This window comes from Metopolophium dirhodum, chromosome 9 (genome assembly GCF_019925205.1).
Source record: "Metopolophium dirhodum isolate CAU chromosome 9, ASM1992520v1, whole genome shotgun sequence".
NCBI lineage: Eukaryota > Metazoa > Arthropoda > Insecta > Hemiptera > Aphididae > Metopolophium > Metopolophium dirhodum.
This window is the reverse complement of record NC_083568.1, coordinates 19820750-19832589: the sequence shown is the minus strand read 5'-3', so window position 1 is coordinate 19832589 and position 11840 is coordinate 19820750. Positions and strand designations below refer to the sequence as shown.

The window sequence follows — 11840 nt, the reverse complement described above, 5'->3', positions numbered from 1 at the left end:
AATTACCAAAGAAATATAACTTCCCAGGCACGCCCGGTAAACCGTCGTCTGTCGAACTTTAGTATATAGTGTACAGTGATGAAAGAACAGTAGTACCACGCATCTCTTAATATATTTATTTTGGTAATTTATGATATTATTATTAATTTCGTTAATCCATAGACATAAAAAACAACATTTTTTAATTGTTATATATGCCTATACGGTTACATCTTATATTATACTATAATTTATTTCTTCTTATTTAATAAGAGTTTCTTATTTAGCATGAACAAATAACTGCTGCAAGCAGGTATAACAATAAATTATAACACATTAGTCATATACTTATAAATTTTATATTACAATCTAACTATAAATACGACAAATATGAAAACTATGATAGTATATAAAAAATTTTAATACTTTTCACTTCAATTATAAAATTTAAAAATAAAGTTTTCTTATAATATTATGAATAAGTCTTTGATAAATAATTTTATTCACAAACATGATTCAGAGTACAACTGAAGGTAATTGGTGTACACTTAGTCTTCTTTCAAAGAAGTTTGTCTTTCCTTGTTGAGAAGTAAATTCCATGAATGGCAACGGGTTTGACGACGGAGTAAACCTATAATTTAAATATTTAATTAAATTTAATAATTAATATCATAACAGCTGATGGGCAACATCTTCAATATACATACTAAAACATTGCAAGCATTTATTTGTATTTTTTTTTTAAAAAACAAGTTATGGATATTTTAAGATTGTAACAAATAATTATTAATTTATTAATTTATTTTGACTAAATGGGCCGAGCCCTTTCGATATACAAATTTATGTCCACGCACATAATTAGATATTATACAATGTATTGCGTGAACAGGTAGGGATGTTAGTTAATAGCTTTAAAATAAAAACCTATCAACAATATTTTGACCTTTATAAGTTTCATAATTCACGCCAATATTGTATGGCTTCATCTGAGCCGGAAGACTTGTCTATACATTGGCTCGACTTCCTAGTTCCTTGTATGTGATACATTAAATATTTCAGTTTTGAAAACAAGAATAAGTATAAACCACTGTATCAACTAAAAACGATAAACCACTAAGTAAATTTTGGTTTTGACAAACGTTTAAAATCGGAGACTTGAGTAATATCCAAACATAAGTGTGTATGAAGTAGACATCGTTAAGTTTATCAGGCTTCTCTGGGTGAATTAAAATCATCAACTGTAACAGCAACCAACAAACTGTATAGCACCAGGCTATCAATGTTTAAAAAATTCAGTGAGTGTTAAAATCATAGGGAGGTGTTGGCGCCCGCAGGCAAATGCATTTCAGAAACCATAAAGAAATGTAGAAAAAATTAAATAGTAGGAACACACATTAAAGAGTTCAAACTTAAATACCCAGAATCTTGACAGATAAAATTATTCAAACTTATAGGTAGTTTATTAAAGAAGAATTATTCATAGGGCACCAAGTTATCAATGTTCAAGTCTATACAAAAAATTCAAGTAAAGTTACATTCCTAAAAAAAAAAAATTGAAGGAGGGTGTTGGCGCCCGCGGGCAAATACATTTTAGAAAACATAAAAAAATTTAAATAAATTATATTATGGGAATACACTTTACAAAGTTCAAACTAAGATTGCCAGAATCTTAAACAGAAAAACTATTCAAAATGTTTAGTTCATTAAAGAAGGATTATTCGTATGGCACCAGGTTATCAATGTAAAAGTGCATACAAAAAATTCGACTGGTTCCATTCCTAAAAATAAGAAATTGAAGAAGGGTGTCGGCGCCCGCAGGCAAATGCATTTTAGAAATCCAAAAAAAAAGTGGAAAAAATTGTATTTTAGGAAAACACATCACAAATTACAAACTAAAATGTCCAGAATTCAAACATAAAAAATGTGTGTGTATTATTTACATAAACTAATAGTTAGTATGATCGGAGGTGTATTGTTATAAACTAGCAATTGGGATAACTGCTTAGTTTATAATTTGCAGGTAGCAAGACTGTTGGTAGAGGATTTCTTAGGTATTAGAGTTGACGAAATAATTAGACTGGTTGAAAGTTTAAGTTGTTTATTGAATTCTTCTGCATAAAATATTCTAAGTCTAATTCCACTAGTTGATATGTTGTCTTTCGCGAAGGTGCTCGTCTGTACTGTGGTGTCACACGTCTAATCTTCAGGCCGTTTTGGGTATGGTTTTATAGGGCTTCCTGCTCTCCCATTTCCCCCTAGTCTATCGACTTATCTGTAGACTTCACAGGACGTTGTTCAATTAATAATGGATATATTCCCACGCCTGGTTAACCCGTGAATCGTGTCCTGTTGTGTTTGCAATATATGTTATACGACATCCGTCAATATTTAGATACTGTGCATTATATATATATATGTTCATTTCGTAAGCAATTTCTAAATATTATATTCATACATTTATGATTTTTGATTAAGGCGAGGTGTAGAACCTATTGTAATACGAGTTCAAGATCGCATTGCCCTCTCGTTATATTCCCATAGATTTTCTAATCGGATATATGATTTTGATTAATTTAGTCGAATTTCTATGTGCTGATATTTATCTAATCTTCTTGTTGCCAAATGTAGCCGAAGGCGAAACGATCACAATAATATATCATGTGTATTATTGGGTTCGTTACAGTATCACCGTAATATATGTATTAGAAAATGTATAAAAAGAATGTAATTTATTAATAGAAATATTTAGTTAAAGAATAATCAAAGAATAATTATTCAGAGGGCACCAAGTTATCAATGTTAAAGTGTATACAAAAAATTCGACTAGTTCCATTCCTAAAAATAAGAAATTGAAGGAGGGTGTTGGCGCACGGAGGCAAATGCATTTTAGTAAACAAAAAAAAAATGTGGAAAAAATTTTACTTTAGGATACACATTACAAAGTTCAAACTAAGATGTCCAGAATCTTAACCAAAAAAACTATTCATAATGTTTAGTTCATTAAAGAAGGATTATTCGTATAGCACCAGGTTATCAATATTTAAAAAATTCGGTTAGTGTTAAAATCATAAAAAAAAAATTGAAGGAAGGTGTTGGCGCCCGCAAACAAATGAATTTTAGAAAACATAAAAAAATTTAAATAAATTATATTGTGGGAATACACATTATAAAATACAAACTAAAAAACCCAAGAATCTTAAACAGAAAAACTATTCAAAATGATAAGCTCACAAAAGAATGATAATACAGAGGGTATCAGATTATCAATGTTTAAAAAATTCAGTTAGGGTTAAAATCATAAAAAAAAAAAATTGAAGGGAGGTGTTGTCAAATTAACAACAATCAACTGCTTCATCAACTTGATAACACTTAAGCAGATATCAGATTTTTATTTTTATTTTATTTTGTTGATATATTAAACTAAACAGAAAAAACTATTCAAAATATTTATTTCTTTAAAGAAGGATTATTCGCATGGCAACAAGTTATCTAAGTTCAAGTCTATACAAGAAATCAACTAGTTACATTCCTAAAAAAATATTTGAAAGAGGGTGTTGGCGCCCGCAGGCAAATACTTTTTAGAAAACCAAAAAAAAATGTGGAAAATACTTACTGTATGAATACACATTACAAAGTACAAATAAAAAATTTCGAAAAAAAATGGAGCGATGTGTTGGTGCCCGCAGGCAAATGCTTTTTAGAAAACCAAAAAAAAATTTAGAAATAGTTCTACCATAAGAATACACATCATAAAGTACAAACTAAAATGCCCAGAATCTTAAACAGAAAAAACCATTCAAAATATTTATTTCTTTAAAGAAGCATTATTAGCATGGAAACAGGTTATTTAAGTTCAAGTCAATACAAAAATTCGACTAGTTACATTCCTAAAAAAGAATTTGAATGAGGGTGTTGGCGCCCGCAGGCAAATGCATTTTAGGAAACAAAAATAAAATTTAGAAAACTTTTACTGAAGTAAAATACATTTCAAAGTTCAAACTAAAATGCCCAGAATATTAAACAGAAAAAACTATTCAAGATATTTAGTTCATTAGAGAATGATTATTCATAGGGCACCAAGTTATCAATTTTCAAGTCAATACAAAATATTCAACTAGAGTTACATTACTAAAAAAAAAAATTGAAGGAGGGTGTTGGCGCCCGCAGGCAAATGCATTTTAGAAAACAAAAATAAAATTTGAAAAAAATTTTACAGAAGAAAAATAAATTTCAAAGTTCAAACTAAAATGCCCAGAATCTTAAACAAAAAAACTATTTAAAATATTTAGTTCATGAAAGAATGATTAGTCAAAAAGGTACCAGATTGTCAATGTTTAAAAAATTTGGCTAGAGGTTAAATCATAAAAAAAAATTGAAGGAGGGTGTTGGCGCCCGCAGGCAAATGCATTTTAGAAAACAAAAATAAAATTTGGAAAAAATTTTACAGAAGAAAAATACATTTCAAAGTTCAAACTAAAATGCCCAGAATATTAAACAGAAAAAACTATTTAAAATATTTATTTCATAAAACAAGGATTAGTCAAAAAGGTACCGGATTGGCAATGTTTAAAAAATTTGGCTAGAGGTTAAATCGTAAAAAAAAATTGAAGGAGGGTGTTGGCGCCCGCAGGCAAATGCATTTTAGGAAACCAAAACAAAATTTTGAAAAAATTTGACTAGAGGTTAAATCTTAAAAAAAAATTGAAGGAGGGTGTTAGCGCCCGCAGGCAAATGCATTTTAGGAAACCAAAAAAAAATTTCGAAAAAATTTAACTGTAGGAATACACATTACAAAGTACAAACTAAATTGCCCAGAATCTTAAACAAAAAACTATTCAAAATATTTAGTTCATTAGAGAATGATTATTCATAGGGCACAAAGTTATCAATTTTCAAGTCAATACAAAATATTCAACTAGAGTTACATAACTAAAAAAAGAAAATTGAAGGAGGGTGTTGGCGCCCGCAGGCAAATGCATTTTAGAAAACAAAAATAAAATTTGGAAAAAATTTTACAGAAGAAAAATAAATTTCAAAGTTCAAACTAAAATGCCCAGAATCTTAAACAAAAAAACTATTTAAAATATTTAGTTCATGAAAGAATGATTAGTCAAAAAGGTACCAGATTGTCAATGTTTAAAAAATTTGGCTAGAGGTTTAATCATAAAAAAAAATTGAAGGAGGGTGTTGGCGCCCGCAGGCAAATGCATTTTAGAAAACAAAAATAAAATTTGGAAAAAATTTGACTAGAGGTTAAATCTTAAAAAAAAATTGAAGGAGGGTGTTAGCGCCTGCAGGCAAATGCATTTTAGAAAACAAAACTAAAATTTGGAAAAAATTTGACTAGAGGTTAAATCTTAAAAAAAAATTGAAGGAGGGTGTTAGCGCCTGCATGCAAATGCATTTTAGAGAACAAAAATAAAATTTGGAAAACATTTTACAGAAGACAAATACATTTCAAAGTCCAAACTAAAATGCCCAGAATATTAAACAGAAAAAACGATTTAAAATATTTATTTCATAAAACAAGGATTAGTCAAAAAGGTACCGGATTAGCAATGTTTGAAAAATTTGGCTAGAGGTTAAATCGTAAAAGAAAAATTGAAGGAGGGTGTTGGCGCCCGCAGGCAAATGCATTTTAGGAAACCAAAACAAAATTTTGAAAAAATTTGACTAGAGGTTAAATCTTAAAAAAAAATTGAAGGAGGGTGTTAGCGCCCGCAGGCAAATGCATTTTAGGAAACCAAAAAAAAATTTCGAAAAAATTTAACTGTAGGAATACACATTACAAAGTACAAACTAAATTGCCCAGAATCTTAAACAAAAAACTATTCAAAATATTTAGTTCATTAGAGAATGATTATTCATAGGGCTACAAGTTATCAATTTTCAAGTCAATACAAAATATTCAACTAGAGTTACATAACTAAAAAAAGAAAATTGAAGGAGGGTGTTGGCGCCCGCAGACAAATGCATTTTAGAAAACAAAAATAAAATTTGGAAAAAATTTTACAGAAGAAAAATAAATTTCAAAGTTCAAACTAAAATGCCCAGAATATTAAACAGAAAAAACGATTGAAAATATTTATTTCATAAAACAAGGATTAGTCAAAAAGGTACCGGATTAGCAATGTTTGAAAAATTTGGCTAGAGGTTAAATCGTAAAAGAAAAATTGAAGGAGGGTGTTGGCGCCCGCAGGCAAATGCATTTTAGAAAACAAAAATAAAATTTGAAAAAAATTTTACAGAAGAAAAATAAATTTTAAAGTTCAAACTAAAATGCCCAGAATCTTAAACAAAAAAACTATTTAAAATATTTAGTTCATGAAAGAATGATTAGTCAAAAAGGTACCAGATTGTCAATGTTTAAAAAATTTGGCTAGAGGTTAAATCATAAAAAAAAATTGAAGGAGGGTGTTGGCGCCCGCAGGCAAATGCATTTTAGAAAACAAAAATAAAATTTGGAAAAAATTTTACAGAAGAAAAATACATTTCAAAGTTCAAACTAAAATGCCCAGAATATTAAACAGAAAAAACTATTTAAAATATTTATTTCATAAAACAAGGATTAGTCAAAAAGGTACCGGATTGGCAATGTTTAAAAAATTTGGCTAGAGGTTAAATCATAAAAAAAAATTGAAGGAGGGTGTTGGCGCCCGCAGGCAAATGCATTTTAGAAAACAAAAATAAAATTTGGAAAAAATTTTACAGAAGAAAAATAAATTTCAAAGTTCAAACTAAAATGCCCAGAATCTTAAACAAAAAAACTATTTAAAATATTTAGTTCATGAAAGAATGATTAGTCAAAAAGGTACCAGATTGTCAATGTTTAAAAAATTTGGCTAGAGGTTTAATCATAAAAAAAAATTGAAGGAGGGTGTTGGCGCCCGCAGGCAAATGCATTTTAGAAAACAAAAATAAAATTTGGAAAAAATTTGACTAGAGGTTAAATCTTAAAAAAAAATTGAAGGAGGGTGTTAGCGCCTGCAGGCAAATGCATTTTAGAAAACAAAACTAAAATTTGGAAAAAATTTGACTAGAGGTTAAATCTTAAAAAAAAATTGAAGGAGGGTGTTAGCGCCTGCATGCAAATGCATTTTAGAGAACAAAAATAAAATTTGGAAAACATTTTACAGAAGACAAATACATTTCAAAGTCCAAACTAAAATGCCCAGAATATTAAACAGAAAAAACGATTTAAAATATTTATTTCATAAAACAAGGATTAGTCAAAAAGGTACCGGATTAGCAATGTTTGAAAAATTTGGCTAGAGGTTAAATCGTAAAAGAAAAATTGAAGGAGGGTGTTGGCGCCCGCAGGCAAATGCATTTTAGGAAACCAAAACAAAATTTTGAAAAAATTTGACTAGAGGTTAAATCTTAAAAAAAAATTGAAGGAGGGTGTTAGCGCCCGCAGGCAAATGCATTTTAGGAAACCAAAAAAAAATTTCGAAAAAATTTAACTGTAGGAATACACATTACAAAGTACAAACTAAATTGCCCAGAATCTTAAACAAAAAACTATTCAAAATATTTAGTTCATTAGAGAATGATTATTCATAGGGCTACAAGTTATCAATTTTCAAGTCAATACAAAATATTCAACTAGAGTTACATAACTAAAAAAAGAAAATTGAAGGAGGGTGTTGGCGCCCGCAGACAAATGCATTTTAGAAAACAAAAATAAAATTTGGAAAAAATTTTACAGAAGAAAAATAAATTTCAAAGTTCAAACTAAAATGCCCAGAATATTAAACAGAAAAAACGATTGAAAATATTTATTTCATAAAACAAGGATTAGTCAAAAAGGTACCGGATTAGCAATGTTTGAAAAATTTGGCTAGAGGTTAAATCGTAAAAGAAAAATTGAAGGAGGGTGTTGGCGCCCGCAGGCAAATGCATTTTAGAAAACAAAAATAAAATTTGAAAAAAATTTTACAGAAGAAAAATAAATTTCAAAGTTCAAACTAAAATGCCCAGAATCTTAAACAAAAAAACTATTTAAAATATTTAGTTCATGAAAGAATGATTAGTCAAAAAGGTACCAGATTGTCAATGTTTAAAAAATTTGGCTAGAGGTTAAATCATAAAAAAAAATTGAAGGAGGGTGTTGGCGCCCGCAGGCAAATGCATTTTAGAAAACAAAAATAAAATTTGGAAAAAATTTTACAGAAGAAAAATACATTTCAAAGTTCAAACTAAAATGCCCAGAATATTAAACAGAAAAAACTATTTAAAATATTTATTTCATAAAACAAGGATTAGTCAAAAAGGTACCGGATTGGCAATGTTTAAAAAATTTGGCTAGAGGTTAAATCGTAAAAAAAAATTGAAGGAGGGTGTTGGCGCCCGCAGGCAAATGCATTTTAGGAAACCAAAACAAAATTTTGAAAAAATTTGACTAGAGGTTAAATCTTAAAAAAAAATTGAAGGAGGGTGTTAGCGCCCGCAGGCAAATGCATTTTAGGAAACCAAAAAAAAATTTCGAAAAAATTTAACTGTAGGAATACACATTACAAAGTACAAACTAAATTGCCCAGAATCTTAAACAAAAAACTATTCAAAATATTTAGTTCATTAGAGAATGATTATTCATAGGGCACAAAGTTATCAATTTTCAAGTCAATACAAAATATTCAACTAGAGTTACATAACTAAAAAAAGAAAATTGAAGGAGGGTGTTGGCGCCCGCAGGCAAATGCATTTTAGAAAACAAAAATAAAATTTGGAAAAAATTTTACAGAAGAAAAATAAATTTCAAAGTTCAAACTAAAATGCCCAGAATCTTAAACAAAAAAACTATTTAAAATATTTAGTTCATGAAAGAATGATTAGTCAAAAAGGTACCAGATTGTCAATGTTTAAAAAATTTGGCTAGAGGTTTAATCATAAAAAAAAATTGAAGGAGGGTGTTGGCGCCCGCAGGCAAATGCATTTTAGAAAACAAAAATAAAATTTGGAAAAAATTTGACTAGAGGTTAAATCTTAAAAAAAAATTGAAGGAGGGTGTTAGCGCCTGCAGGCAAATGCATTTTAGAAAACAAAACTAAAATTTGGAAAAAATTTGACTAGAGGTTAAATCTTAAAAAAAAATTGAAGGAGGGTGTTAGCGCCTGCATGCAAATGCATTTTAGAGAACAAAAATAAAATTTGGAAAACATTTTACAGAAGACAAATACATTTCAAAGTCCAAACTAAAATGCCCAGAATATTAAACAGAAAAAACGATTTAAAATATTTATTTCATAAAACAAGGATTAGTCAAAAAGGTACCGGATTAGCAATGTTTGAAAAATTTGGCTAGAGGTTAAATCGTAAAAGAAAAATTGAAGGAGGGTGTTGGCGCCCGCAGGCAAATGCATTTTAGGAAACCAAAACAAAATTTTGAAAAAATTTGACTAGAGGTTAAATCTTAAAAAAAAATTGAAGGAGGGTGTTAGCGCCCGCAGGCAAATGCATTTTAGGAAACCAAAAAAAAATTTCGAAAAAATTTAACTGTAGGAATACACATTACAAAGTACAAACTAAATTGCCCAGAATCTTAAACAAAAAACTATTCAAAATATTTAGTTCATTAGAGAATGATTATTCATAGGGCTACAAGTTATCAATTTTCAAGTCAATACAAAATATTCAACTAGAGTTACATAACTAAAAAAAGAAAATTGAAGGAGGGTGTTGGCGCCCGCAGACAAATGCATTTTAGAAAACAAAAATAAAATTTGGAAAAAATTTTACAGAAGAAAAATAAATTTCAAAGTTCAAACTAAAATGCCCAGAATATTAAACAGAAAAAACGATTGAAAATATTTATTTCATAAAACAAGGATTAGTCAAAAAGGTACCGGATTAGCTATGTTTGAAAAATTTGGCTAGAGGTTAAATCGTAAAAGAAAAATTGAAGGAGGGTGTTGGCGCCCGCAGGCAAATGCATTTTAGAAAACAAAAATAAAATTTGAAAAAAATTTTACAGAAGAAAAATAAATTTCAAAGTTCAAACTAAAATGCCCAGAATCTTAAACAAAAAAACTATTTAAAATATTTAGTTCATGAAAGAATGATTAGTCAAAAAGGTACCAGATTGTCAATGTTTAAAAAATTTGGCTAGAGGTTAAATCATAAAAAAAAATTGAAGGAGGGTGTTGGCGCCCGCAGGCAAATGCATTTTAGAAAACAAAAATAAAATTTGGAAAAAATTTTACAGAAGAAAAATACATTTCAAAGTTCAAACTAAAATGCCCAGAATATTAAACAGAAAAAACTATTTAAAATATTTATTTCATAAAACAAGGATTAGTCAAAAAGGTACCGGATTGGCAATGTTTAAAAAATTTGGCTAGAGGTTAAATCATAAAAAAAAATTGAAGGAGGGTGTTGGCGCCCGCAGGCAAATGCATTTTAGAAAACAAAAATAAAATTTGGAAAAAATTTTACAGAAGAAAAATAAATTTCAAAGTTCAAACTAAAATGCCCAGAATCTTAAACAAAAAAACTATTTAAAATATTTAGTTCATGAAAGAATGATTAGTCAAAAAGGTACCAGATTGTCAATGTTTAAAAAATTTGGCTAGAGGTTTAATCATAAAAAAAAATTGAAGGAGGGTGTTGGCGCCCGCAGGCAAATGCATTTTAGAAAACAAAAATAAAATTTGGAAAAAATTTGACTAGAGGTTAAATCTTAAAAAAAAATTGAAGGAGGGTGTTAGCGCCTGCAGGCGAATGCATTTTAGAAAACAAAACTAAAATTTGGAAAAAATTTGACTAGAGGTTAAATCTTAAAAAAAAATTGAAGGAGGGTGTTAGCGCCTGCATGCAAATGCATTTTAGAGAACAAAAATAAAATTTGGAAAACATTTTACAGAAGACAAATACATTTCAAAGTCCAAACTAAAATGCCCAGAATATTAAACAGAAAAAACGATTTAAAATATTTATTTCATAAAACAAGGATTAGTCAAAAAGGTACCGGATTAGCAATGTTTGAAAAATTTGGCTAGAGGTTAAATCGTAAAAGAAAAATTGAAGGAGGGTGTTGGCGCCCGCAGGCAAATGCATTTTAGGAAACCAAAACAAAATTTTGAAAAAATTTGACTAGAGGTTAAATCTTAAAAAAAAATTGAAGGAGGGTGTTAGCGCCCGCAGGCAAATGCATTTTAGGAAACCAAAAAAAAATTTCGAAAAAATTTAACTGTAGGAATACACATTACAAAGTACAAACTAAATTGCCCAGAATCTTAAACAAAAAACTATTCAAAATATTTAGTTCATTAGAGAATGATTATTCATAGGGCTACAAGTTATCAATTTTCAAGTCAATACAAAATATTCAACTAGAGTTACATAACTAAAAAAAGAAAATTGAAGGAGGGTGTTGGCGCCCGCAGACAAATGCATTTTAGAAAACAAAAATAAAATTTGGAAAAAATTTTACAGAAGAAAAATAAATTTCAAAGTTCAAACTAAAATGCCCAGAATATTAAACAGAAAAAACGATTGAAAATATTTATTTCATAAAACAAGGATTAGTCAAAAAGGTACCGGATTAGCAATGTTTGAAAAATTTGGCTAGAGGTTAAATCGTAAAAGAAAAATTGAAGGAGGGTGTTGGCGCCCGCAGGCAAATGCATTTTAGAAAACAAAAATAAAATTTGAAAAAAATTTTACAGAAGAAAAATAAATTTCAAAGTTCAAACTAAAATGCCCAGAATCTTAAACAAAAAAACTATTTAAAATATTTAGTTCATGAAAGAATGATTAGTCAAAAAGGTACCAGATTGTCAATGTTTAAAAAATTTGGCTAGAGGTTAAATCATAAAAAAAAATTGAAGGAGGGTGTTGGCGCCCGCAGGCAAATGCATTTT

The 11840-nt window shown here is 28.9% G+C and overlaps 1 protein-coding gene across 9 annotated transcripts in view; it reads right to left on the bottom strand.

Annotated features, from left to right (window-relative positions):
• Positions 1-322: 322 nt before the first annotated feature.
• Positions 323-11840, bottom strand: part of LOC132952688 (uncharacterized) — a 47750-nt gene continuing 36232 nt past the window's right edge. For all 9 annotated transcript variants that reach the window (XR_009665488.1, XM_061025065.1, XM_061025071.1 and 6 more), the window contains one exon: positions 323-610. The gene's annotated coding sequence lies outside the window, so the exon portion shown is untranslated. The remainder of the gene's footprint in view (positions 611-11840) is intronic.